The sequence below is a fragment of the Bos grunniens genome, chromosome 16, assembly GCF_055505025.1.
Source record: "Bos grunniens cultivar Pamir isolate PY7600 chromosome 16, Bosgru_T2T1.0, whole genome shotgun sequence".
NCBI lineage: Eukaryota > Metazoa > Chordata > Mammalia > Artiodactyla > Bovidae > Bos > Bos grunniens.
The window spans coordinates 1,943,268-1,964,685 of record NC_141180.1 but is presented as its reverse complement, the minus strand read 5'-3'; the positions used below and the strand labels follow the sequence as shown (position 1 = coordinate 1,964,685).

The following is a 21,418-nucleotide window of genomic DNA, read 5'->3' as shown; positions in this document are numbered from 1 at the left end:
AAGATTGAAGGCAGGAGGAGAAGGGGACAACAGAGGATGAGATGGTTGGATGGCATCACCGACTCAATGGCTGTGAGTTTGAGCAAACTGTAGGAGTTGGTGATGGACAGGGAGGCCTGGTGTGCTGCAGTCCATGGGGTTGCAAAGAGTCAGGCATGACTTAGCAACTAAACAACAATTATGAAATAGTTAAATATTAAAATATACATTTGATGTACACAGTAACATGGGTGTCTAGGTCAGGTGAAGTGAAGTCGCTCAGTTGTGTCCGACTCTTTGCAACCCCATGGACTGTAGCCTACCAGGCTCCTCTGTCCATGGGATTTTCCAGGCAATAGTCCTGGAGTGGATTGCCATTTCCTTCTCCAGGGGATCTTCCCAACCCAGGCATCGAACCCGGGTCTACCGCACTGTAGACAGAGGCTTTCCCGTCTGAGCCACCAGAGACGTCCTAGGTCTGGTAACTACCATTATTTCAAAGTAGTGTTACAAGTGCACTGCATGTCACGAGAGCTGCCGAGAGCTGTGACGCGCCCGACAGTCACAGGGACCGCTCTGCCCCCGGGCTTCCATCGCTGCTCATCTCTGAAGGAAACGCTGCCTTGCAGTTGGAGGTTACTGAAAATGGACCTTCTTTTCCATCCACGTTCACAAAGCCCCTGAATTCCACCCAAGGACAAGGATCCGTGGCCGCCTGGGTAAGAACTGCTATTCAGGCCATGTACGATTTATCTTTGTGTTCTCAAAGCTCCTAGCACGCAAGGGGAATGTAATATCCAGATACCACACACTGTAAAAACAACGACAGCACTAAGTATGAATTCAAAGACAAAGGTTAATAATTTCTCCTGCTATAAACTGTTACCATTACTACTAGGGTGCTCACAGCCAAGTGTAGCCTGGGAAACTTCACGGACGGCCAAGGGGCTTCAGATACATCTACCTGGGACCGCTCTATTCCCTGGCCTCCTTAGAGGAGGCTCCGGTTCTCTCAGCATTGACGTAGAAGCATGGAAAGAGTACTGAGAAGGTTCAGGGGATGTGGGGGTTGGGCGGGGGAGTCAGCGCCCTTGCCATGACCTTGCCACGCGCAATGTGACCTCAAGTGGCCGTGAAGGTCCAGACACACAGCCACAAGAACTTGCCTTTGCTCAGGCTTCTTTTCCACCTGTTGCCATGGAGACTAAAGCAAGATGCTTCGTCCCAACCGCACCTCTCTCTTCCTATTTCTAAACACCTCTTCTCCTCTCTCTTGCTGGTGCAGAGATTGTTGAGAGCGTTTTCTACGAGCATAAGCATGCTGAAATGGGCTCACGTGAGCCGGAGGGACAGCGGAGCACTGAGGGGGCCGCCCGGTCCCCGGCGAGTGTTCACAGGATCTCTGGTCACTGGGCTGTGGTTCCTGCCCCCAGAGGGTCAGGGCGACGTAGGGGTGTGGCCAGGCTCGGAGGAGGCAGCTCCACCCTCCGACCCACCGTTTCCTCTAGCCCTGGAGGTGTCTAACATCCAGCGTCTTTCAAATTACTGAGGTGAGTAAACCTGAGCACCCCTTTCCTCTCCTACCCAAGATACTGGGAGTCAGTCTTACCCTCAACCAAGTTCAAGACTGCTGCCAGGTGAGGTGCGCACCCACCCCCTCCCCCGACGCTGTCATAGCCTAGACGCCTCGACGTTGTCGGTGGGCCGCTGGGAGACAGGCGGACTCCCTAGGGCCACGGCGTCCTGGCTGCTGGGGGTCCTGGGGTCACAGGAGGCTCCCCTCACCCTGGCTCCTCTGAGGACACCGGGCGCCCTGCAGGGATGGGCGTCTGCCCCCCACGCTCAGTCTCGCTCACCAGCCTCTCACCTTCATCCGCAAACATGCTCACAGCGATTGCATCCGCAGAGTAGCAGCTACCTTTACACCACTCCTGCCAAAGTTACCACATTTCCGCCCCACTATCTGTTCCAGCTTCCGAGGCCGGTGTCTTCACTTCCTCCTCCCTGTCACCCCCTCCTATGACCTCCCAGAACTCTGCTTCCAGCCACCAACTCTGCACCGCGCTGCAACAAGGTCATTAAAATGCATGGAACCAAGTCGAGGAGCTCATCATTGCCCCATCATGGTCCCCAAAGACGGCTCTGCGCCCTCCAAGGGCAAAGTCGCGGGGACGCCAGCCAGTCCCTGCACCTGGAAGCTGTCCCCACACCCTCCCTTCCTCCCTCTGAGGCTGCTGCTAGTGTGGCTTTTGAGATCTTAGTCCCCCGACCAGGGACAGAACCCGGGCTCCACAGGGAATGCGATGAGTCCGAGCCGCGGATTCCCAAGGCTGCTGTTTCCAATTCTCCTTCCTCAGCCTCTGGTCTCCCTCAACCTAAGCACTGCCTTTAGGAGATCTAATTCACTGGGCTTCAAACTCTTCTCCTCATGAATATCCTAAAATGAAAACTGCATGCCCCTGGGCAATGTTCAATTTGACATCCACATTTTTTAACCCGAGTTTAAATGGCTGCAAAGCAACTCATTGACAGTGTTGTGAGTGCACAAATCTTTAATAAAGCCAGAAATGGCACATCATTCTTTTTTTCTTTCTTTTTCCATTCCACTTACCCCACAGATTTAATTGCTTTATTGACATATAAGTCACATCATCACGCAGTTCATCCATTTGAAGTGTACAAATTTCGTGGTTTTTAGCATAGTCACAGATTTGTGCGACCATCAACACAATCAATTTTCTTTATTTTGCTTATTTTTTGGCCAGGCCACACAGCTAGCAGGATCTTAGCTCCCCAAGCAGCGACAGACCCAGGGGGCTGCGTCCTAACCACTGGACCACGGGGGAATTTCCCCCACACACACCCCCCGACCCTTTTTTCCCTCTTTTCCTATTTTTCCGCCCACAATGAGTTTTAAAACACTTTCATCTCCTTAAAAGAAACCCATGGCTATTGGCAATCACGCCCATCCCCCACTCCCGTAGCACAGCCCAGAGCCACCCCAGTGGGTCTGTAGGTTCACTTCCTCGGGACGTTTCAAACACGGGCCGTCGCACAGCGTGTGGTCTCTCGTGAGGGCCTCTTTCAGGCAGCACCACGTTTCCGTGATCCAGGCTCTGTCCTTCCTACTGTCCAAAGCCGCTCCACTGGACGCATGGACCACACTTCACTCGGTCGCTCCTCAGTGGTGGACAGCTGGCTTGTTCCTACATGTGGGCTGTCTTGAACACTGCTGCTGTAGACATCCACGTAGAAGCTTTTATGTTGCTCACCGATTTTAAGCCACATTTACCTTTAAGCTTCAAAGTATTTTACTGACAACCTTTCCATGTAACTCATCCACAAGCTATGTACATAATTCAAAATTAAAATTTTCAAAGTTGCTGTGACCATAATTTAAGCACACAAAAAAACTTCTGGATTGAGAAGCAGTAAATCCCAATTATTAACAGTACAGAGTTAGTCGAAGCATCAGAAGCATATCATAAACTTTGACGATGATTCAACATAAAAGATAAAATCTTAATGGAAATACATCCCTTAACCAGAGGAACTGGGTTAATATCCCAGTGGTTAGTGCATGGGTCTGTGGACGCCTCATTATTACAACGAAACATTCTGGCATAACTTGGCATCACTGCTTTCCTTTTTTTTTGGTCATGCTACATACAAGGCACGTGGGATCTGAGTCCAGGGATCAAGCCTGTGCCCCCTGCAGTGGGAAGTCTGAGTGCTAATCGCCCAGACCAACAGGGAAGTCTCTGCTTTTCTTTTTATAGACGCAGTCCCTGAGGAACTCTTCTCACGTAAGTGAAGAAACACAAGCTTTCTACTCAGAGCAACATTACTCAAATCTTGGAAATCTGTGCAAATCACAGCCCCAGGATCACTTTGGCATCTCCATCAAAAACCGCATTTCGGTCCCCCAACGAGGTGGAAGCAAATATCTCGAAACGCCTGACGGTGTGGGGGAGCATCCCGGGAACCTCGAGCACCACCCCAGCCCCCTGAATCTCCCTCTGTCTGGAGCCCAGGGGTGGGGACACACGCCCCGGAACGCAGGAGGGCGGGAGATGCGCCTTTCTCCTGCCACATGGGAGGGGGACGCGCTTGTTCTCAGAAAGGGGTGTCATCACCCAGACCGCAGGCTCCTTCTTCTCCCCAGCCTGGTTCCCTGCTCTATGCCTTTCTCCGGCTGCCACGTGGCTGGTCAGCCCTCAAGCCCCCCCAAGAGCCCCACGCCCAGCCGAGCTCCCCCAGATCGCCCTCCTGCCCCGCACTGCCACCAGACCAGTATGTGCAGCAGCACATCCTTCCCTCTGCTGCAGAGTGCCTCCTCTGGGAGACAGAGGGAAGCCCGCAGTCTCCAAGGGAAGGACCCTCTGACCGCGGCCGAGAAGGACCTGACACAGAAGGCAGGCTGGTGGTTAAGGGGATGGACCTGAGACAGGAAGATAACCCGCAGTGGCCGCAGTGGCCTCCCTGAGCCAGCTTCCTCGCCTGCAGATAAGGACACTCCCTTTCCTACAGGGCAGGCATCAGGATGAAGGGATTAAAGGTGTGTCACGAGCTGGGGCCTCCTGGTGGTCCAAGGTTAAGGCTCCGGGCTCCCAGGGCAGGGGGCCCAGGTCGGGGAACTAAGATTCCACAGGCCGCAAGAAGACCCGGCACGGCCAAAGAAACAAGCCAAAGGGCTGTGTCACTCTCAGCACAGGGCCCGGCACACGGCACACGGGGGCGAGGCCTCGGACCGCACCTGACTGACTGCACTGAACTGAGGCTGAAAATTTGCAAATGTGTCACCAGACACACCCCTCTTCCCACCTGGGCACCCAGCAAAAGGGACTCAGCGTGGACAAAGATGACGTCTTGGTCGTCCCCTCAGCTCTGTTTCATTTGCCTTTCCTCCCCGATCCCACATGTTGGCAAACTCCTTCTGCCAAGGATTCATGCCGAACACATCCGTGCATAGTCCTTGACAGATCCTGCTGGGCCCACCTTCGAAATGTACCCGGGATCTGATCCCTCCCCCCACCTCCATGAGCAGTGGTCGATGCTCTCCTCCCCTCTCCTGTCTGGATCAAGGCCGTGGCCCCTCACTGGCCTCCCTGCCTCAAACCTGCCTCCAGGAGTCTGATCTCAACCCAGCCATCGGAGCGATCTTAAGACCTCAGTCACAGCACCTCCTCAGCTCAACACCCAGCAATGACTCCGTAGCTCTCTCCTAGTAAAGCCCAAGGCCCGTCTCATCTCAGCGCCCCTCACTCTCCTCCAGCCACACTGAGTTCCTTGTTCGTCTTAAGTCTTGCCTGCAGGCAACTTCCCATTTCACCTCCGCTGTTTCCTCTGCCTGAAACCGCTCCCTCTGAAACCCCCCACCGGGTTAACTCACTTACCGACCTCAGATCTTTGCTCAAAGCCCATCTTTGCGATGGCACCCGACTCCAGTACTCTTGCCTGGAAAATCCCATGTACAGAGGAGCCTGGTAGGCTGCAGTCCATGGGGTCGCTAAGAGTCGGACACGACTGAGCGACTTCACTTTCACTTTACACTTTCATGCACTGGAGAAGGAAATGGCAACCCACTCCAGTGTTCTTGCCTAGAGAATCCCAGGGACGGGGGAGCCTGGTGGGCTGCCGTCTATGGGGACGCACAGAGTCGGACACGACTGAAGTGACTCAGCAGCAGCAGCATCTTCACGAGGACACTCAGACACCCCCCCCCCGCCCCCGCCCTGAGGGACTCTGGGCTGCTGTGCTGCGGACCAGTCACGCTTGGGCCTCTGAGGACATGAGGGGAGAAGCTCCCACTTATTTCGTGTCTCCTCCGGCCCACGCTGGGACCTGTGAAGAAACTGTCCAACTTCACCACGATCAAAGCAACTGTCCCTGCTCGCCAGGCTCGTGACAGCTGAGACAGAGCCATGCCTGTCTGCACCTGGTCTTCAGGCCGAGCCAACCGCTGGAGCCCACGCCCTCGTCTGGCAAACACGTGCCCTGTTCCCCGCTCCAGTTCTGCAGAGTTGAGTGAAAGGCAGGTAGCTGAGGGGTTTAATTTGTTCTTTTAACGCCAAGTCACCGTATCATGGCCATCAATCTAGGCTGGGAAAACACACAATCGATACTGAATACAGTTCACGTTTTCACCTGCGTGGGTCCCACAACAGCCCTGAGTACAGAGCGCAGCAAGCTAGACTCTTTCTCAGAGCCCGTCTGGCCACCCAGCTTTTCTGCCCTCTCCCCCTGAACCACTCACTGAGGGAAGCACGCGCTCCAAGCTGCTGATGACGTTCCTGCCCGTGAGTCGTCAGGTTCACGACCTTCCCTGCTCTCTGCAGGGACACCAGGTGGCTCACTCAGCCACGGTGAGGAGGGCGGTGGGCACGATGTAGCCCCTGAGTTTCCATACACTCGGCCTGAAGGTATTTAAAATACAAGTCACAGGACTTCGCTGGTGGTCCAGTGGTCAAGACTCTGCCTGCCATTGCAGGGGACACAGGTTCCATCCCTGGCCTGGGAACTTGGATCGCACGTGCCTCGGACAACTAACCCATGGGCCACAACCACTAAGCCTGCGCTTTCGAGGCCACGTGCTGGAACGACTGAAGCCTGCGCTCCTAGAGCCTGAGCTCGGGAACAAGAGACGCCACTGCCATGGGAAGCCCGAGCTCCATGCCGGGAGCAGCCTCCGCTCCCCACAGCTGGAGAAAACCTACGCACAGCAGCAAAGACCCAGCATGGCCATCAGTTGGTCATTAAAAAAAAAAAAAAATGTAGCTTGTTTCTCTGTAGATGGCTGAGGCTGGCCTGGAGAAGACAGTGGAGGCTCCTGACACCGTGGTGGGTGTGGGCAGCACTCACGCAGGGCAGCGGGCCAGTGCTCCGTCCCAGATGGGCCCAGGGGCGCCATGCCCAAGGCTCGGCCACAGAGGGCCCCGAAGTGGCTCCCCACTCGGGACGCGAACCTGCTGGAGGCCAAGCACCGTAACTGGCCCCGTAGTAAATTCCCACCTTGTGAAATGACCCAGGATGTTTGTTAATACTGGTAAACAGACATTTCTGACTTCCTGGAGTGTTTGCATTCTCTCTAGTCCCAGATACTGACTTTAGAGGAACCACTTTTATAGGATAAAAATAAAGCAGCAGTTCTCGGTACAAATTACTCTGACTTTCATCTTCATCTGTAGCCTGCATTCCCATCAAGAGTTCTGTAAACTTTCTGATTCGAAGGAAACTCTAGCTTCCTGCCACTTCCTCTATTAACAGTCACAGCCATACCTCCTCAGGGTCTATTCAACTCCGCAATCAAAATAGGAAAACAGACTTCCAGAAAGTTCAACTGAAGGTGGACATCACCTCTCAAGATCTGGTTCATTACTGTATGTGGTTTATTTGCCAGTTATTAGGTCTTTCCAAGAAAACTAACTCAAGAAACATAATTATGCAAAACCTCAGAATAATGGTCAAGATTAAGTTTCTCTTTTTTGTAAACCATGCAAGACCAGGGCTTTTCCATTTATGTTCATTTTCACTTTTCTAAGAATGGGAAGAAACATTTACAAAATTTCACCAACGTATGACCATCAGGAAAAGGACTTATCAGATAAGAAATCTCCAGGGACTTCCTTGGTCCAGTGGCGGAGACTCCAAACTACCAGGGCAAGGGGCCTGGGCTGGATCCCTGGTCAGGGAACTAGACCCCGCATCCTGCCACGAAAGATGCTCCGTGCTGCAACTAAGACCAAAGACCCCGAGTGCAGCAAAGACCCAGGGCAGCCAAACAAACAAACGAAAAGAAACCTCCAGAAATAAGCTCTAAAATTAATACTAAGTCACTCTGCATCAGCACGTGAGCGTCTTCCAGTCTTATTCGTACTTAAAATAACGGCAGACCAGCTCACGGTTTGATTTTTCTGCTGCACTTTCCCCGGGCTCAGAATGGGTTGACCCAGCAAAGACCAGGTGACTCAGCATACTGAAACTGCAGACCTCAGGTTTACAGGGTGGATATCTTCCTCTCCGCTAGAAGATACTGCTGAGACGATATCAGGATGGGGTTTTTTTTTTTTTAATTCAAGGTTTAAAAGGTCAACGAATCTAAACATATGCCTCTGTAGCAAAAATAATAACAAAAAGACAAATATAGAACAGAGAAAAGAGAAATAAGATTCTCATAAAAACAATTCTAATCTGATTGCTAAAAAGACTGCTGGACTTCAGTGCATTAGCATTTAAATTACCCCAGTAGGATGCGGGGGAAATACCCCACTGGTGCTAAAAGGACAGGGAAGCTGGGGAGGTTTGCACCTTTCCTTCTCCCATTGTTTAAGCAGAGCCAGTTTTTTTCCACTGGCAGATAAACAGACCACAGTGAAGATAAAAACAGGCCTAGAGAAAGCAAATCCCTGACAAAACGGCAAATAAACTAGTTTTTTCTTTTATTTACAGAGGCTATAAAGCTGAGAATTTTGAGCAGTAGGCTTTTCTGCTGGTGTATGTGCTGGCGGTTCCCAAACCCAGCAGATTACCAAAACCACAAGGGAGGTTCTTAAATGCAGACTGTGGGTCCCCTTCCTGCCCCTATTCTGATTCAGTAGGCGTGGGACGAGGCCTCGGAATCTAAGACGCTCCCCCAGTGATCCCGACACCCACTGGGCCCAGGATCAGACAGAGCTTGTAAAACACACAAGTGCAGCAGAACACGCTGTGCGTATCACGCACCCCCAGCCCCTCTGTGACCTGTGTGAGAAAACGCAAAGAGAACTTAAAATTTAGCTGGAGGCATCTTCTTAGGTGAAAGCTGCGATAGACATTAGTGACATACTTAACTGTCCTAACTTCTAAAATTCCCAGTGAAATTCTAACTTTATGCAGTTATTTTAGGACGTGACCTTGCCTCCCAGTTCCTGTTTAGAATGATTAGCTACACATATCTTTGTATGCGACAGAGACTTCCCAGCCAGGGCCTGGGCTGGATAATTTCCTTCCATTCCCGCCTATAATCTCAGCCACCCCTGGAGGCAGTTAAAAGCAGCCCCATTTCACAGATGAGGAAGTGGAGGCTCAGAGAAGCGGACTGTTCTGGTGATGGAGCCAAGATTCCCACCGATGGCTTTTACTGGTCTGCTGTGGGGAGCTTGGCTGCTTGGAGGAATCTACCCCTGAGGTCTTGAGCTCTCCAACCTGGTGTCATTTTCACGTGCTCTGGAAATACTGGCTGTGCTGAGGCATCAGGTCAGCCTCTGGGTGGATCCAGAGAAGGCCAATGGCTCCCTGCCCGGGAAGGGCCCTCACAGGGAAGAGAGGGCCAAAAGGGAATGGTCTCAGGGGGTCCTCGGGGTCTTGGTCCAATCCTCTGTCTCCGGGAGCGCCCTTGGGGCTGTGGGAGCTGCCCTTCTTCAGAAACAGAGGGTGCCTAGGTGGGAGGGGCCTCGGGGGCCTCTCTGAAAGGCTTCGCAGAGGATGTGGCTTGTGAGCTGAAGGATGATAAGGTGTCACTAGGCAAGGAGGAGGCAGGGTGTTCTGGGCCCTGAGCAGCACGTGCCAAGCCCACCTCGTGCCCTAGTCTAGCCACCGGCAGGAGAGGGGACACGGCAGGAGAGAGGGACTTGATGCCACGTGGGGCGTGGTTGGTACTGAAAGAGCCAACAGAGGTTCCTAGGAGCAGAGTCATATTTCAGAAAGATGCTGACGCTCGTTGCAGGGTGGGCGGGGGCTGCACGGCAGGCGCAGGGTCTGGGGGCAGGTGGGAGGCTGCTGCACTCACCAGGGCCAGACCAGCCCACAGGGGGCCGTGACCCTGAGGCTGGAACAGGGGCCTCGCACGCCAGACCCCCACGTGAACCGGGTGCCCCTGCTGGCTGACGGACTGAGTGCAGAGAGGGAGGCACTGAGCCCAGGTCTTCTCCCAGGCCTCTCCACGGAGGGGAGGCCTACGTGGTCGGCCGGGGGGACACAGAGCAAAGGGCCAGCCTGAACGAGAAGGCGGGGGGCCTTGGTTTTGAACAGGGTGAGCTCGGGCTTGGGGCGTGATGGGGTTTTGCTCCATTTGTGACTGGTTGGGAATACAGACGGAGCGAGGGGCAGGGGCAGGAGACCGGGTTTGTGAGTCACTCAGGGTCATCGCTGAAGCTTCGGGAGTGGCGTTCATGGACCAGGGATCCCGAGGGCACGCTGATGGGGACCAAAGCAGCAGGCAGAGAGCCACTCGGCAGGCCGTCCCTGATGGCCCAATGGTTAGGACTCTGCCTTCCAATGCAGGGGCCGCAGGTTTGATTCTTGGTCGGGAAGTTAAGATCCCACATGCTTTGAGGCCAAAAACCCAAAACAAAATAGACACGTTGTAACCAATTCAATACAGACTTTTTAAAAAATAATCATCAAAACAAAAAAATCTTTAAAAAAAAAAAGAGAGAGAGAAAGCCACTCAACAAACACGTAGCAGGGGCCAGCTACACAAGACGGCCTGCCCTGGAGCCCAGGAAGCGAGGCAGAGACAAGTCCCAGGAGCAGGGTCCAGGAGTGGGGGACGCTTCTGCACCAGGTGGGGTGTGGACAGGCCAGCTGAGACCTGAGATACAGAAACATCACCTGAGCGCTCCCCAAATTCAGGCTCCTTCCAAGCCTGCTAAGGACAGAACGTATCATCCCATTCAATCCTTAGAATCACCCAAGGAACGTCGATACCATAGTATCCCTGCCTCAAGAATAAGGAAACCGAGCCCCGTCTCCAGACGTGGTGAGGAGCCTGCCCACACTGCAGTAAGCTGGTTCGGAAAGAACACCCTGACCCCAGCAGGGGCGCCCCAGACCGAGTCCCTGCTCAGCACCAGCTCCTGCAGAAAGTGCCACTCGCCGTCTGACAAACGCTCGGAGGAGAGGAGAGTTAAAGAAGGAAGGGTGATCAAGACTGCAGCTCAGTGCTTACGTGAGGCTGTCTAGAAATAGCAGTGGTGGGTTGATGTTTGTTCTATTATTATTTAAAGCAGGCGGCCTCACAGAGCTGTGGTCAGTAGCCCCAAATTTAAACACTCCTGCTCGCCCACTTGACTGCTGCAACCTGGGGACAAAGGAGGACCTCTATGAAGCTCAGGATTTGCATCTGTGAAAGAACTCTAACACACAACTCAAAGATGGTCCCGAAGGTGCAGTGACGGGACTCACAGCAGAACACTTTCCACTTTCCCTGCGCGGTGGTACCTTCACAGCTGGCATTGCCAGAGGAAGTTCCCCACTGCAGATAACACAGCATCCCTTCAGGAGAACAAGCCAAAGCCCAGAGTGGGTGCAGCATTAGCAAGATGGTTTACACTATTGCGTATTAATAACTGACTGCTATTCTGAGAAAAGAAGCTGGGTGGGGTGAAAAGCGTCCCGTTGAGATCTACAACTGTGGTTAACAATCACTAAGGAAAATGAGATTTCTTTCATTTGAAAGTTAGCTTGGACACACCGAAGGAATGTTGGTTTCACTGAGACCCGGCTCATTCCAAAGTGACGCCGCGAGAAGGGACAGGACCCCTCTTCCTGCGCCTTTTTCCCCTCTCTTCTCCTCATTCCAGAAGCAGAAGACAGTCCCTTAGAAGGAAAAAAGCAGAACGGCAACAGGAAAGAAAATTAGCTCTTGGGACGAATGGTCACCAAGATCCCAAAGCACTTTGCAACGTGCCGTGAGGGGCACCACCCTGGGCTGTGGACATGTGGACATCGGGAAAGAGCCTCTGAGCAGGTGGCTCGGGGACGGCTGTGCAGAGAGGGCGCGATCTCAGCTCTAAAGGGCACTGCTTCCCCTCGAGTCTGCCAGCCTCCTGGCCCACCTGCCATGGAGCCCTGAGAGCAGCCTGGGGCTTGGGGGCACCCGGGCAGGCTTGGCAGCACCCAGGCCTGTGAGTGAGCCTCACGCCACATCTCAGGAGGAAGTCTCCCTGGGCACCTGGATGGACATGCCCAAGGCCCCGGACACACCCCGTGCAGCGCGCACACAGAGTCACTGCGACTGTCTCCCATCGTGCTCGCTTCACGGCACTGGCAGCTGTGAAAGGCCACCTTGTTCCTGTTTTCCCTCGTTTCCCTTCTGCCCCTCCTCCTCCACCCTCCACACCAGCAGAGCCTAGATGTTGTCTTTCGTGTTCGTCCTCATGCCCCCCCCACACCTGGCAGGAAGCAAGGGACTCAATAAATATTTATTGAATCAATAAAGAAAGTCAGAAGAGCAGGATCAAGTTGCAGAGGCAGAAAGGAAAAGCTGGGATTGGGAAGGTGGCGACTCGCCTGGCGCAGCTGCCCAGGGGCCTGCAGGGGAGCAGATGGAAGTGAAGCTGGAAAACCCAAGTGGGACCCACGTCCCCCCGCAGTCAGCAACGAGGAAGGAACCTGCTAGGGAGGTGACACGACAACACGGTCCTCCTGTTTGCAGGGCTTCCCGGGCGCCTCGGCGGGAAAGACTCCGCCTGTGATGCAGAAGACACGGGTTCCGTCCTGGGTCAGGAAGATGCCCTGGGGAAGCAAACGGCAACCCACTCCAGTTTGCTCGCCTGGGAAAGCCCATGGACAGAGAGGCCTCGAAGGCTACAGCCCATGGGGTCGCAAAGAGTCGGACATGGGTGAGCAACTAAAAAGACAGTAGAGCTTGAACTCCATATTGGCTGGCACCAAGACATATTCTGTGAATGTCATTACTTTGAATTAAGAATTAATGTCCAATATTCCTAGATTAATGGCACCCCACTCCAGTACTCTTGCCTGGAAAATCCCATGGACGGAGGAGCCTGGTAGGCTGCAGTCCATGGGGTCGCTAAGAGTCGGGCAGGACTGAGCAACTTCACTTTCGTTCTTCACTTTCATGCATTGGAGAAGGAAATGGCAACCCACTCCAGTGTTCTTGCCTGGAGAATCCCAGGGTCGCGGGAGCCTGATGGGCTGCTGTCTCTGGGGTCACACAGAGTCGGACACGACTGAAGTGACTTAGCATAGCATAGCATAGCATAGAGCTTGAAAGCTATCATCACACAGAAGAAAAAACTTTATTTTAATCAATAAAAAGAAGTTGACCAGTGTTGGAGAATATTTGGGGAAACAGTTGAAAATCAATTTGGTAGTATCTCTTAAAAGTGAAACTGGGCATGTTCACCATGTAGCCATTCTGCTTCTAGACATCTGCCACAGAAAACAGTCCCTACCCTAGGATTCTCCAGCTTAGGGAAAAGTAATCCAAGCATTATCTCTATTAGTGAAAAGTTTTTATTAATCTGTACATCCACTACTGGACGAATTAATAAAATGTGGTATTATTCATACCATGATGTGATGGGATGAATGGCAATATTAATAAACAATAGGTGTGTGTGTGTGTATATCATATATGCCTGGTGGCTCAGCTGGTAAAGAATCCGCCCGCAATGCAGGAGACCTGGGTTCAGTCCCTGGGTTGGGAAGATCCCCTGGAGAAGGGAATGGCTACTCACTCCAGTATCCTGGTCTGGAGAATCCCATGGACAGAGGAGCCTGACAGGCTAGAGTCCACAGGGTTGAAAAGAGCCAGACACGACTGAAGCGACTTAGCAGCAGCAGCAGGAATGGATTTCAAAACCACAGTTCAGTGAGCGTAAGCAAACTGTAGAACAATGGGCGTGTGTGGATCCATATATGCATGTACATGTGTGCACTCATAGAACAACACATGCGTACATAAAACAGCACTGCACACTAATTATGAGCGATGTAAATGTACGTAAAGTGTTTTAAAGGCACATATCAAACTGAACATGGGCTCTGCGAGACAGAAGGTAGAAGGAAGGAATGGAATTCATAGTCAAAGGGAACTCGACCTTGTCTCCAATAGCTCATCCATGTAAAGAACTGAAACAGGTGTGGGGACAACGATAGTGTTCCTGTTGGCAGTTCAGTGGTGTCTGACTCTGTGACCCCAAGGACGGTAGGCTCTTTGGTCCATGGGATGGATTCTCCAGGCAAGAGTACTGGAGCGGGTTGCCATTTCCCTCTCCAGGGGATCTTCCCGACACAGGCACTGAAGCAGGTGGGTTCTTTACCACTGAGCCGCCAGGGGAGCCAACAGAAATAGTTATAATATTTATATAGTTGTTATATTGATAATAGCTGTTAGTTACGGATGACGGGAACACAGTACTTTCTACTGGGAGTCAGAACAGAGCCGCTAGACACAGACGGAAAAACTAAGAGGCTCTCAGGACAGGCTGGACTAGAGAGAAAGAAGGCCGAGAGAACAGGGGTCACAAATTACACTCTTCACGAGCACCAAGCCGAGCTCCGTGCTGCACGGCAGCTCCGCACTAGCTGTGTGTGGCACACGTGGTCGTGTAGACGTGGCGATGCTACTTTCTCGAATGATCCCACCTCATCCCCCCGGTGTCTACACGCTCATCCTCTACATCTCTGCCTCGATTCCTGGTGCTCTGTGCTGACCTAGAGGGGTGGCGTCGGTTGCGGGGGCGGGGGAGGCTCGAGAAAGAAGGGATGTATGTAGACTTAGAGCTTATTCCTGTTGTGCAGCAGAAACTAACACAGCACTGTAAAGCGGTTATCCTCCAATTTAAAAACACATTAATTTTAAAAATAAAATTTTAATTATACTTTTTTTTAATTGACAAGAGGCTGGCTGTACCATTGAAAGAACTAAAAAACATTCAGCTCCATGTTAGAAAGGCTTGCCATATAAATGAGACATCCAGGTGACGTCCAAGAAGTCAGAATTCAAAACTCCAACCTGCGCTGAACAGCGGTCCCAGGAAAGTGAGGGCTAAAGTGGGTGCCTCAGTTTCCTTAACACACACACAGACATACACACACACAGACACACACACACACACACACACACACGTCCGTAAGGTCCCTAGAGCAACCTAAGGGCAGTGCCCAGTAGACTACCAGTGTTAGCGTCCCTTTCGTAAAGTCAGGTTCCTAAATTTTAATGTACTTTTCTAAATCGGCCTGAGGGTCTGATCTCTGATAACCAATTAACCACTCCAGGAAGGCAACTTGGTAACAGTTTCCTTTCAGTAAGCAACACAATTAGTAGAACTGTGACCCAAGTTCCCACTGTCCAAATAAAAAATTTCAAGCATAAAAACTATTTTGGAACCAAACTCCCAATTATGCAAGGAATGCGTTTATCTTGATTCAAGTGTGCCCTTCCAGTGCCTCGTATTTACGTGTTTGCACAGTGACTGTCTACCCTTCAGCAGTGTGTTTTGCAACCCCTGAAAAGTCAACAGTCTCAGCCCTTCTGTAAAGAGGGAAACGCACAGGATGGCGCTGACTGGTCAGGGTGACTCACGGGCGGGTCAGCACGGGAGCCCACAAGCCCGGGCCTGGCGTGCCCAGTTCCTCGAGCCACTGGCTTCTGGTAAGCCCAAACAATCCACTCCTTCACAGGACCGGGCTTCCTGGAGGCCTTGGGGACGGGAGTGTGCGTTTCCAAAGCTTTCTCCTAGAAAAGGAGGCAGCAGTCAGAAATAGGAGCTGGCCTGCTGGTGGGGCCCCTACTCATTTAAGAACATCTCAGTGGAAGGGACTCCACTCTTTGGCCCCTGCTCTTTACCAAGGTGTGACTGAACTCTACAAGGGCTTCCCTGAGGGCTCAGTGCTAAGAATCTGCCTGCCAGTGCAGGAGACACGGGTCCCATCCCTGGGTCGGGAAGATCCCCTGGAGAAGGAAATGGCACCCTGCTCCAGTATTCGTGCCCGGAGAAATCTCATGGACAGAGGAGCCTAGAGGGCTACGGTCCGTGGGGTCACAAAAGAGTCGGACACCACTTAGCAACTAAACAACAAAAACTCCACAACACAACAGTCTCCATAACTCACACACCCTCGCCAGTGAGTTTCTTTTTTTGAGTCCTCTGTTCAGACTGGGTTACTTTGGAATTCCCAGGTACCGGTTAAACTCATGTGGTGTGGGGTGTGTGTGTGCACGCGCGCGTGTGTGTGTTGCTGCTACGCTGGATTTGTCCAGCTCCTGACAGCCACAGGGCGGGTCTGCTAGGACTGACTTTATAAAGCCAACACTTAGGGGCTGTGTATATAAAGACTTCAGGGATTATTTAACAGAATAAAGTTGCTATGTAGCCATCCTGTGTAAATGGCATTTCTTTCCATTAACAAACTGAAGAGTTCATAAAGCACCTGAAATTAAATGACAGCTTAAAAAAATAAACTAAGTGATACTCAAATTGAGGTTTACTGACAAGATCAGATATTTTCAGTTTTAAAAAACCAACCCAGCAGTGGTTTCTGATTGTGCTTTTCTCAGGGGACTTTAAAACATTTTCTTCCATATTTCTCATTCCAATTTTATTAAAAAAAAAAAAAAAAGCTAAATAACTTACCCAAAGTTACCCACAGCTAGAGGACAGCAGAAATCAACTAAAAGCCCAATTAATTTAGCCATTAAGAATCTGACAAAGTGTATTCTTTTTGCTAGGCTGCATTGCCTCCTTATTTTATTTCCCTTAAAATAATTGTTGCATATCAGTGAGTAGCAACATTAAAATAGAAAAGGGAGCCACCATTAACTATCAGCAAAAACAATAAAAAAAAATCAGCTATAAAAATAACACTTTGTCATAATTTTACCTACAAGTTCAAGCCCTCGTCGTTGTCATTAGTTAAAACGCCATAAACCTTCCTTTCCTTTTGCTAAGATATTCTCAAACTGGCGTACAAAGCACCAAAACGCACGTCAGCCACAACACACACAAATCCATCACTCAGTCTCGGTCCATTAGTCTTGCCAAGGTCAGTATCCAGTATTCCTGAAATTTTCACTTGTAGAATGAATAGATGTTTTGTAAGGATTATCTATTCAGGCAGGGAAAAAAAGGGGGGGAGGGGGAGGGAACGAAAACAAGAAACAATTATCCATTCAACTGGCACTGGCAGATCCCAAGTATGAACTCCCTTGTTTGTTTTTGTTTTGTTTTCGTTTTTCTTACCTACCTTGGGGCTCCAGTGCGTGAAAAGAAATACATCTTGTGAGATTTTTCTAGAGCCCTTCCCCAGACCTCTGTGGGGACGGTGCTGTCAGCTTTGGCTCCGTGCTGCAGCCTCGCCACCGGGACTGGAACCGGAGCGGTCTATTTGCATTTCAACACCCTGCTTTTGTTTTCCGTCCCTCCAGAGGCGCGCCCCGTTTAAAAGCAGGTGAGGCGGTTAGATCATCCTAATGACCCTAGAAAACTCCAAGGGGAAAACTTGTGCAAACACTGTGGTTATTTTAGCGAAAAACCACCTCTTACTTCAGTCGCGCCTACAAAGCCCACGCCAGACCATCTTGTTAAAGATTTACCTTGGATTATTCTCAATTCTCTCTCTGCCCCAGAGCAGGAAGAATGATGGAGGGCTGGGGGTGGGGGAGCCTCCTGGAATCGCTCCTCAATAAATATCAATGAAACGCTCAGATGTTCACAGGGATTCACAGGTCACCATATCGCATCTGCTTGTGAGAGGGACAGCCTCTATCATTTCTGCTGCAGGAGCTCCCCTATGGAGCTCTAACAAGAGTAACAGAGAAACCCCTGTTAGGTGAGGGAGTTATAGAGAAAATCAGGGAAAGGGGCCCAGCACCTAGGACCCGAAGGACACTAAGTCCAGATGCTGGTGGGCGAGAGTTCCCCCACACCCTCTCATGTGGCCACACGGTCACGAGATCCGAAGGCAGCTTTCCAAAAGTTCACTGATCCAGGAGGTGGTGGCGGCAGATAAATATTTCCCAAATTGCACACTTTAACAGGCAAATGTCTCAGAGTCCACGTGGAAGGTCAGTGTTTGGGGAAAGACTGTAATTATAATGAGGTCACAGAGTCCCAGATTAGAGTCAGAAGGGCCAGCAAAGTCTGTTCCTCGAGGCCTGTAGGGACAGGCCAGTTGATGATGGGCCTGGGAGCAGGGGGCGGGTCTCTGGGCTCTGGTCGCAGGCTCTCTGGAGTCTGGGTACCAAACCTGCCGAGGCAGGATCCGAAGACTTAGCAGAGTCCTCGGATCCCAGGACTCAGCAAGTCAGCCTAGGATGGAGACGTATCTGCCTGCGTTTCGGAGGCCTGACCCGCTGCCAGCACCCGTGAGCCGACCAGCCATTGGCTCCTGGACAAGCACCCGCTTCTCCCACCTGCCTGCTCTCCCGCTCCGCCTGCTCTCAGGAACCTGCCCCACCACCGCCCCCCAGCCCCCAGCCTGCTCCCTCCTCTTCATCAACCCTCTGCTTCTTGCCCTTCTCTCCTTCCTCAGTTTCGACTCCGGGATCTGTTATCACCTCGCTGTGGCCAATCCCTTTGTATTTCCTATGAAGTGGAGCCAGAAGCCATCAGCCCTAGAGGGACACGAGCACCTCTTCCCCCCCAACCTGCAGGTGAGCAGTTCAAATCCTGCCAGAGAACCTCAAAAGGGAGACTGGGCGGGGTGGCGGCGGGGGGTGGGTGGGGCTTCACCCGGTGGCTCAGTGGGTAGAGTCCGCCTGCCCGTGCAGAGGACACGGGTTTGAGCCCTGGTCCAGGAAGATGCCACACGCCGCAGAGCGGCTCAGCCCATGTGCCCCAGCTACCGCAGCCTGCGCTCCCCAGAGCCCCACTCAACGACGAGGGCAGCCTCCACGGCGAGAAGCCACAACCAGAGAGGAGCCCCACCGGCCACAGCTAAAGAAAGCCGCGCCCAGCACAGCCAAGACACAGACCCAGCACAGCCAAGACAAAACAGTTCTTATTTAAGGGAGACGTGTTCCTGAGCACCAGGGTCAACAGGCCCCACCGCTGCCGGAGCCCGTGCTCCGAATGTCCCTTCAGCTCGCTCTGCACCACCCGTCTCCAGGCTCACCCCTCCCGAGGGGACGGCTCTCAGGCCTCCCTCCAGCCACGGTCCTGCCTTCCCCCCGGGCCCAGGAGGCCTGCAACCCTCCCCTGCCTGCCGCCTCCGCCGCCAGCTTGGCAGTCTCTCCTCACCACCACCCAAGGCACGTCTAGCGCCTTCATCTCCAATCACGCAGCAACTGCACCAAAGAGACTATCGGTCCTGCCTCTAGAGAACCTTTGAACCAACCGCGTCTCCCCTCCACGCCAGGACGTTTCATCCAAGACACAGTCATCGCTCGTCCGACCGGTTAACGGCCCCCTGCTCCCCCAATTGCTGGGTTACAGTCTGTTCTCCACACGGCGGCCTGGTGACCACAGCCTGGAGCGAAATCCTCCTCTGCCTGAAACCTTCGGGCGGGCCCCAGAGGCCAACAGGTCAGCGCTGTCCGACGGAAATGTCTGTGGTCGTGGACGTGATCCAGGCGTGTTTTTGGCCTCGCCATGTGGGGTCTTCGTCCCCCGACAAGTGGTGGAACCAGAGCCCCTGGCAGTGCAAGCATGCGGTCTTAACCCCTGGGCCGCCGGGGAGACCCCGTGGACGTGATCCCACTGCTAACACAGGAGACACCATCAGTGTTACGTGTGGGAGGTGAGCGCTGAAAACACGGGTATGACAATTACACTTTTTTTTTTTTTTTGGCTGCACAGCTTACGGGATTTTAGTTCCCCAACCAGCGATTGAACCTGGGCCCTTGAGAGTGAAAGTCCTGACCGCTGGGCCGGCAGGTAATTCCTGAGTTATAAACTTTTAATGAAAACACTTCTGTTCCCTCACATGAAAACAGCCGCCTATGGCTAGAGGCCACCAGCCTGGAAAGCGCAGCTCTGTGCACCTCACCCCACCCCCGCGCCCGGGTGCCCCCTCCCGAGTCTGCCCACCACAAACACTGCCCTGGAGGCAGGCACAGCCGTGCCTCTGCTCAGAGTCCCTATGGCTTCCCTTCTGACTCAAAACAAAAGCCAAAGAATGTCCTTATTGTCACCTGCAGCTCGCTCTCCAAGGCCTGGCCGCCCCGCCCAGCGCCCCAGCCAGTCCCCGCCACCCCCCTTGTCCACTCCGGTCACCGGCAACTGCGGCCTCTGCCGGGGCCACTACCGAGGGCCTTGTCGTTGCCGAGCCGCTCAGTCACGCCCGACTTTGTGATCCCACGGGCAGCAGCACGCCAGGTTCCGTCCTTCACCACCTTCCGGAGCTCACTCAAACTCATGCCCATTGCGTCAGTGATGCCATCCGACCATCTTGTCCTGCCAAGGGCCTTTAACTCACGCTGCTGTCACCGTATTTCTGCCACAAGCTCAGAGCCCCTGCACTTCCTGCAGGACACGCCCAGTGTCTTCCCAGGAGGGCAGGTGGATCCACCCTTATTCGCCCGGAAAGTCCTGTCCCAAACCCGCTGTCTCCAGCCTTTCCTTTAGAGCACTTATCTCCATCTGATAAACCCTGTTTGTTTACTTGTTCATGGTCTATCGCCTCCAGCAGGGCAGGGCCTTGTCAGTTTTGCTCACAGCACTATTCCTAATGCCTGAGACAGTGCCTGGCACTCGGGGCGGGGGGCGGGGGGGGGGGGTGGGGGAGGGCGGGGGGCAGTGGGAGAGAAAGAGCTGAATTGGAGGAAAGAATGTGGATGGCATGATGGTGCTAAAAACTATTGCGAAGCATCTCAACCCGTCTGCAGATATCCCCCGGGGAGCGCTGGGGCCTGCAGTCAGTCACTCAGTAGTGTCCGACTCCTTGCGGCCCCCTGGACTGTAGCCCACCAGGCTCCTCTGTCCGTGGGATTCTCCAGGCCAGAATACCGGAGGGCATCTCCTTTCCCTTCTCCAGGGCATCTTCCCGACCCCAGGATCGAACCCAGGTCTCCTGCGTGGCAGGCAGACTCTTTTCCTCTCTAAACTCTGCCTCCTCACTTGCAGAGGGCGGGTGCGTGCTCTCCCTGCTCTGGTCCTGAGTACACAGCCACACACTGTCCAGTGCGGACGCAGCGGTGAGCAAAGCTGCCCAGGGTCTCTCTGCCTCGCAAGGGGGGTTTCCGTCACCAGCAGAAAATCCTTCGTGTAGGGCCACACGGTGACAATGCAGCCTCCTGATTAAATCTCTTCTGACTCTATGCCTGCTTAGGAGGAAATGAGAATCGTTACTTTGATGACAGACCAAATGAAAAATAATTCAGTCCTGCTCACAGGAAGTGAGCCCTACGCCCGACTTTCACCCTTTATCCTCTCCCCTAACTGGCCTGTCTCTCTCATCAAATTGCTTCTAGGTTCTCCAAATGCTATGCTCCAACACTTCGGCCACGTGATGCCAAGAGCTGACTCATTGGAAGAGACCCTGATGCTGGGAAAGATTGAAGGCGGGAGGAGAAGGGGACGACGGACGATGAGATGGCTGGACGGCATCACTGAATCCACGGACATGAGTTTCAGCAAGCTCTGGGAGTTGGTGATGGACAGGGAGGCCTGGTGCGCTGGAGTCCATGGGGTCGCAAGGAGTCGGACACAACTGAGTGACTGACAACATGCTAAATAAAATACAGTTGGCCTTCATGTCTGAAGGTGTTGCT

General features: G+C 52.8%; 2 long non-coding RNA genes across 4 annotated transcripts in view; one reads left to right on the top strand and one right to left on the bottom strand.

The window, feature by feature from the left end:
• The window catches only part of LOC147356031 (uncharacterized), a 26,576-nt gene extending 9,507 nt beyond the window's left edge, over positions 1-17,069 (bottom strand). The window contains exon 1 of one of the 2 annotated variants that reach the window (XR_015142971.1): positions 16,954-17,069. This is a non-coding gene — a long non-coding RNA (uncharacterized LOC147356031). Of the gene's footprint in view, positions 1-15,292; positions 15,426-16,953 lie in introns of those variants that run through there. The other variant, XR_015142972.1, reaches the window with a different exon arrangement.
• LOC147356030 (uncharacterized) lies at positions 16,957-21,418 on the top strand. 2 transcript variants are annotated; one of them, XR_015142975.1, is made up of 4 exons: positions 16,957-17,157; positions 18,241-18,361; positions 19,506-19,583; positions 21,119-21,418. It is a non-coding gene; the product is annotated as an uncharacterized LOC147356030 (long non-coding RNA). The 2 variants fall into 2 exon arrangements; XR_015142974.1 differs by lacking the exon at positions 16,957-17,157 and adding an exon at positions 17,742-18,073.